General features: G+C 48.2%; 1 long non-coding RNA gene across 1 annotated transcript; it reads right to left on the bottom strand.

Annotated features, from left to right (window-relative positions):
- Nucleotides 1-3,533: 3,533 nt before the first annotated feature.
- Nucleotides 3,534-5,651, bottom strand: LOC133136651 (uncharacterized). Its single transcript, XR_009709549.1, has 2 exons — nucleotides 4,624-5,651; nucleotides 3,534-4,372 (listed from the first exon to the last, which is right to left on the bottom strand). It is a non-coding gene; the product is annotated as an uncharacterized LOC133136651 (long non-coding RNA).
- Between the last annotated feature and the right edge of the window lie 1,505 nt (nucleotides 5,652-7,156).

Genomic DNA, 7,156 nt, shown 5'->3' with positions numbered 1-7,156 from the left:
TTATTTCCTGGGTTTGAAAAGCACAAACAGGAAGTCTCCTCTGGAATGCAAGTGCATCCGTCATTTATATTGCCAATTAGAAGGCAGGCGTTTGCATAATTACACTGCTAATTAAGGACTATTCCGGGATGCGTCCTTGGCTGTTAATTAAGGACTTGGCCTGTGTGGAATGGAAGTCACATCGAGGCCCGTTAATTACTGCTCTGAACACAGGTCCTTTTCCTGACGGTGATGTGCAAGGAAGGAACCTTCTTGGTCACTGTCACCACAGGCAGAATACAGGCAGAATACAGGCAGAATACAGGTAGAATACAGGCAGAATACAGGCAGAATCGCAGGGCTGGAGTGTGTAGCATTTATCGTGCTCCCTTGTTAGTTTCCCGAAATCTTCAGAGCTTTTGGCCGCTGCATTTTTTATTTCGTTTTACGCCATGATTTCCGTGGGAGTATTCCGTGGTCCTCACAAGACACGCATTGGAAGAACTCCTGCATTTGTGACGAGATCTGGCTCAAACACGTAGTCATTTTGAAATTGAGCCGACCAAGAGGACCAGAAGATGGAGGGTGCTCTTTATGAGAGCATTTCATGGCTCACACGGGGTCAGAGGTCACGGCTCACATGGGGGTGAGTCTGGGGTCAGAGGTCACGGCTCACACTGGGCTGGGTCTGGGGTGAAAGGTCACGGCTCACACGGGTGTGAGTCTGGGGTCAGAGGTTCTGGCATGACTCTCCTGCTTAGGGTATGAGCTCGATTTTTCTAGAGAATGCCTGGAAATGTAAAAGTGTGGTGTTCAAAAAAAGTTGTAGACTGTGTGCATAAACCAATTTGGGTTTTAAAAAGACACTCCTTCCAATATAGGACAGATTGACAGATAAAACATTTTCCACTTAGAGTAGAAAAAAAAGAAGCTTCCAGTCATACCCCATGACCAGAAGAATTCCTTTGGGTTGAGGGAAGATGATGATAACTATGACGTCATAAAGGAATGTCTCCCATTGTTCCAGGTTACTATGGCGACGGCCTGAACGCCATCATCTTGTTCTCCTCCTGCTATCTCCTGGAGAACACCATTGAGAACTACCAGTACGTCATGGACAACCTCTTCAGGTAGAGTACCTGCTAACTGGGGTTCAGACTGCTGCAGTGTGGCTTTAACCTGCACTCACCTGCACTCACCCTGCACTCACCTGCACTCACCCTGCACTCACCTGCACTCACCTGCACTCACCTGCACTCACCTGCACTCACCCTGCACTCACCTGTACTCACCTGCACTCACCTGCACTCACCCTGTACTCGCCTGCTCTCACCTGCTCTCACCTGCACTCACCTGCACTCACCTGTACTCACCTGTACTCACCCTGCACTCACCTGCACTCACCTGTACTCACCTGCACTCACCTGCTCTCAGGTACATCGTGGGGACCCTGGAGCTGATGGTGTCGGAGAACTACGTCATCGTGTACCTGTGCAGCATGGCTCCTCGGACCAAACTGCCCAGCGTCAAGTGACTCAGGCAGTGCTACACCACCATCGACAGGAGGTAACACACCTCGCCATACTCAGGCAGTGTTACACCACCATCGACAGGAGGTAACACACCTCGCCATGCTCAGGCAGTGCTACACCACCATCGACAGGAGGTAACACACCTCACCTTGCTCAGGCAGTGTTACACCACCATCGACAGGAGGTAACACACCTCACCTTGCTCAGGCAGTGCTACACCACCATCGACAGGAGGTAACACACCTCGCCTTGCTCAGGCAGTGTTACACCACCATCGACAGGAGGTAACACACCTCACCTTGCTCAGGCAGTGTTACACCACCATCGACAGGAGGTAACACACCTCACCTTGCTCAGGCAGTGCTACACCACCATCGACAGGAGGTAACACACCTCACCTTGCTCAGGCAGTGCTACACCACCATCGACAGGAGGTAACACACCTCACCTTGCTCAGGCAGTGTTACACCACCATCGACAGGAGGTAACACACCTCACCATGCTGGAGTGTGTTTCACTGCAGCAGTCAGGCAGTCGGATAGTTGTTAGTTCGGTACCCTGCCCGTGGGTGTGTTAAAGTGTCCCTAAGCAAGACACCTAAGCCCCAAATGGTCCTGATGAGCTGATTACTGCCTTGCATGGCAGCCTATTGCCTTTGGTGTGTGTGTGTGTGTGTGTGTGTGTGTCCGTGTCCGTGTCCTTGTCCGTGTGCGTGTGTGTGTGCGTGTGCGTGTGCGCGTGCGTGTGTTAATGGGTGAACCAAGTCTCATTAGTTCCTTTCACAGGTGCAATTCTATTTTTCAGCCAGAAGAGGGCCATGTTCACTCTAGCTTCTCACCCTCTCCTCTGGTTGTGTCTTATCTCTTGAGGGTGCGGATAGACTGCCAGACAGCTGCTCCTTCTCACACTGCACTGCCAGACAGCTGCTCCTTATAGTACTGCAGTGCCAGACAGCTGCTCCTTCTCACACAAACCACCAAACGTGAGTGAGTGAGTGAGAGAGAGAGAGAGAGAGAGAGAGTGAGAGAGTGAGAGAGTGAGGGCAGTCGCAGTGCAGTCGTCCGTGTATTTGCTTCTGAAAGAGCCTTAGTGCTGACTAAGTGCACGTGCAGAGCATCATACAAGAACTCCGTTTGGCGCTTAATGGAGATGCAGACACCATCACAAAGCTACAGACAAAGATACAGACACCATGACAAAGCTACAGACAAAGCTACAGACACCATAACAAAGCTACAGACAAAGATACAGACACCATGACAAAGTTACAGACAAAGCTACAGACACCATGACAAAGCTACAAAGATACAGACCCCATGACAGTTACAGACAAAGCTACAGACACCACGACAAAGCACACACAGACAGATACAGACACCATGACAAAGCTACAGACAAACCTACAGACCCCATGACAAAGCTACAGACAAAGCTACAGACACCATGACAAAGCTACAGACAAAGCTACAGACACCATAACAAAGCTACAGACAAAGATACAGACACCATGACAAAGTTACAGACAAAGCTACAGACACCATGACAAAGCTACAAAGATACAGACCCAATGACAGTTACAGACAAAGCTACAGACACCACGACAAAGCACACACAGATACAGACACCATGATAAAGCTACAGACAAACCTACAGATCCCATGACAAAGCTATAGACAAAGATACAGACACCATGACAAAGCTAAAGACAAAGCTACAGGCACCATGACAAAGCTACAGACAAAGCTACAGGCACCATAACAAAGCTACAGGCAAAGCTACAGACACCATGACAAAGCACACACAGACAGATACAGACACCATGACAAAGCTACAGACACCATGACAAAGCTACAGACAAACCTACAGACCCCATGACAAAGCTACAGACAAAGCTACAGACACCATGACAATTTCAATTTGAATGTGTTATTTTGAACAAAATAAAGGTTTGACCTTTTTTCCTAACAAAAGTCAGTTTTGACCCATAACACCACAGATGCCACTATAGATACAAAAGAAGTATTCCTTTCATTTAGCATTTTTTATGAGACACTTTACAGAGTGTAACATTACATTACATTACATTACGTGGCATTTAGCAGACGTACTTATGCAGAGCGACGTACAACAAAGTGCAAATCAAACACAAGAACAAGTGCCAAGAGGACCCGAGAGGACAGTATAGTTCCGAGTCCTAGCGTAAACATACAGAAAATCAGAACCCTTGAAGAGTACAATCAACTTTCAAACTAGCATACCACAGTTGGCAGCTAGAATACAACAATACAACAGCCAATGAAAACAGCAATACCTATACAAGTAAGGATATCTATACATAAGTGCCATTACAGTCTAAGGCTAATCATGGTGATTGGGGAGGGAAAGGTGTCGCCTGAAGAGATGGGTCTTCAGTTGCCCTTGAAGGAGGTCAGAGACTCTGCCGTTCTGACATCCACCGGGAGGTCATTCCACCACCGTGGGACCGTGAGCGTGAACAGATCGTGACATGACACAGTCTTCCGCAAGTTTATTTTGCTTTATCAGCTACATGTAGATTAATCTCCCCATACTGTGACATCTCTCTCTCACGCTCAATGCCTCGAGCAGACAGTGACACCTCCCAGTCCGCTTGATCTTCACTGCCTCTGCACCCTGCACATCTCGCTCAAGGTTGGGCATTGTTCCCTCCCGTGTGGTTTCGGTGGTGTAGTCAGGTCCTCCTATATTCCTGTTCTCTGAGCTCATATTGTGTTCCCACCAGTACGAACGCAGAAATCTCTCAGACACTCACCGCCTGCCTGTCTGGGAAAAGGAAGGAATCCAAGGAGGCAGAGGAAAGTGCTCTGGAGCCTCTGGGAACCCTGCGTACAAAACATGAGGAGATTTTTTTAAAAACTAGACTTGCAAAACCAGCTAGCTACACGGGTAGGCAAAATAGAGATTCACAACTGAGTATGAATAAGTTTTGTTTTTAACTAAACTTCTCTTGATAATGTGAAGCGACCGTTCAGTAACATCGATCTGGTAGTATAATTATGAATGAGCATGAAACCGTGAACAGCTAAATAATGCATTCAGAATGAAGAGAAATCGTACAAAGCCACATTCTCACCTGTGTTTGTCAGGTCGTCTACATTCCCAAGAACAGAAACGACGTTGGACGTCTCCAGACTCTTATAGTCACAGCAGGGTGTGGAGACTGATTGGACACAACTCTTTCACTTCCACTTTACTGTTCCTGAAATAGGTTTCTACATGTTGTGGCCCGATCGAGGATCAGCACATCACTGGAGGAGAGCGGGCTGTGTGACGGCAAGTGATTCACGGTGAATATTTCCCGCGTACGTATTTAAGGGACCGGCACCTTGGAGAGAGCCACGCAGGAGCCCGTCTAGGCGTCTCGGTACGCTAAAAAAATATTCTGATTCATAAAAACTTGCATACACGTACCGGTGCACAATTTCCTTTTATAAAGCCAAAATCAACTTGGAATTGTCCGTACGTGCATATAAGCTGTCTACAGTCCCAAGAACAGAATGATATTGGACGTCTCCAGACTCTTATAGTCACAGCAGGGTGTGGAGATTGGACACAACAACTTTTTACTTCCCTTTTACTGTTCCTTGGTTTATACATGTTGTGGCCCGATCGAGGATCAATACACCACTGAAGGAGAACGAGCTGTGCGACGGCAAGTAAGCGACGTACAATTGATTAGACTAAGCAGGAGACAATCCACTCCTGGAGCAATGCAGGGTTAAGGGCCTTGCTCAAGGGCCCAATGGCTGTGCGGATCTTATTGTGGCTACACCAGGATTAGAACCACCGACCTGGCGTGTCCCAGTCATTTACCTTAACCACTACGCTACAGGCCGCCCATAGAGAGAAGAGGAGAGAAGAGAGGAAACCAAACTGGGTGGAACCCGTGTCTGCAGAAGCCAGGTTCAACGGGTTCTGCTGCACCTTAATTAAGGGCCAGACTTACTCAGACTTTTAGCACGCGCACAACTAATGACACAACCATTGATCGGTGCGAACAAATACCATGACCAATGGTCCTGTTATTGGTTTTGCGTGTGCTAAAAGGTTTTGCACGTGTTAAAATCCTTTTGGGGCAACCTATGACCTACTGCTTGATTGGCACACTGTGCAGCTGTTGGGCCCTTGAGCAAGGCCCTTAACCCCGCATTGCTCCAGGAGGGATTGGCCCCTGCTCCGTCTAACCAACTTCTTCGTGTGTGTGTGTGAGTGTGTGTCACATTGTGTGCATCAGACGGTGAGTGAGTGCACACAGTGGGGGGGTTAGACAAGAGGGATAGGGATATCAGAAAGGGGGGCGGGGGAAGGGAAGGGAAGGAGGGAAGACTAAGGTACAGTTTGAAAAGGTGTGTTTTTAGTTTGCATTGAAGGGATTCTGCTGTCCTGACAGTGGTAGGCAAGTCACAAAATGACACCATGACAAAATGACACCATGGCTTCCTCTTTTTCTTTTGCTGGGTTTCAAACGGCTGTCTGTATGTGCATCAGGACCGTGTTTATAAAGCTAGAAGAGAAAAGACTTGCACTCACTCCGTGCTCCAAAGACAATCATGGTCATTTATTGAGCCATGAAAATGTGTGTGTGTGTGTGTGTGTGTGAGTGAGTGTGTGAGTGTGTGTGTGTGAGTGAGTGTGAGAGTGTAAGTCTTTTCTTCTCAGATGTTCAGTTGCTCCTGTGACCCATGAGTTGCATAAAGCTTTTTTGGTGTGCGCCTGTTCTAAAAAAAAAGCTTATGAGCCCTGGTGTAAAATCCAGCTATAACCAGCTTGAAATACCAGCTACCAACAGTTTTAAAACATAGCTTGAGCTGGTCAAACCATGTAAATGGATAGCATTTATATAGCGCCTTTATCCAAAGCCCTGTACAATTGATGCTTCTCATTCACCCATTCATACACACACTCACACACCAACGGCGATTGGCTGCCATGCAAGGCGCTGACCAGCTCGTCAGGAGCATTTAGGGGTTAGGTGTCTTGCTCAGGGACACTTCGACACAGCCCGGGCGGGGGATCTAACCGGCAACCCTCCGACTGCCAGACGACTGCTCTTACTGCCTGAGCCATGTTGCCCCTACACAGTTACCTGCTCATTCATTACCCACAATGCAAAGCGGCGGTGCCTGGACCGCGTGCACGGCCTCTCTCTCTCGCTGTTTACGCAACGTGGAACGCCAGACCGTCACGTGGACCAGTTCCTGTAAAGCGCTCAGCAGCCTGGAGAGGGAGGGGGGGGGGGGGATAAATAAAGCACACAAAGCTCCCATTGAGCCTCCCGGCTCCGGGGCTAGCTCCCGTTTCATTTCTCTGTTTGTTTCCACTGTCATTGGCTAATTGGGAGTTGATGCCTTTTCCTAGTATGTTACATTCCATGACAATGATTTAGCTGATGCTTTTGTTTCCCCTGGTGCAATGTGGGGTTAAAGGCCTTGCTCAAGGGCCCAAGAATTGCACTGATTTTATTGTGGCTACACTGGCGCTTGAACGACAAAACCTCCTTGTCCCAGTGAAGCACCTTAGCCACGAGGCCACAGGCTGCCTGTGATGTCTCTGCTCGTCACCCATATTAGCTAATAGCAAGTTTTCATCATTGTGTCGAATGCTCT

The sequence above is a fragment of the Conger conger genome, chromosome 9, assembly GCF_963514075.1.
Source record: "Conger conger chromosome 9, fConCon1.1, whole genome shotgun sequence".
NCBI lineage: Eukaryota > Metazoa > Chordata > Actinopteri > Anguilliformes > Congridae > Conger > Conger conger.
Note: the sequence above shows the minus strand (reverse complement) of the source record. Positions and strands in the feature narration are given on the sequence as shown.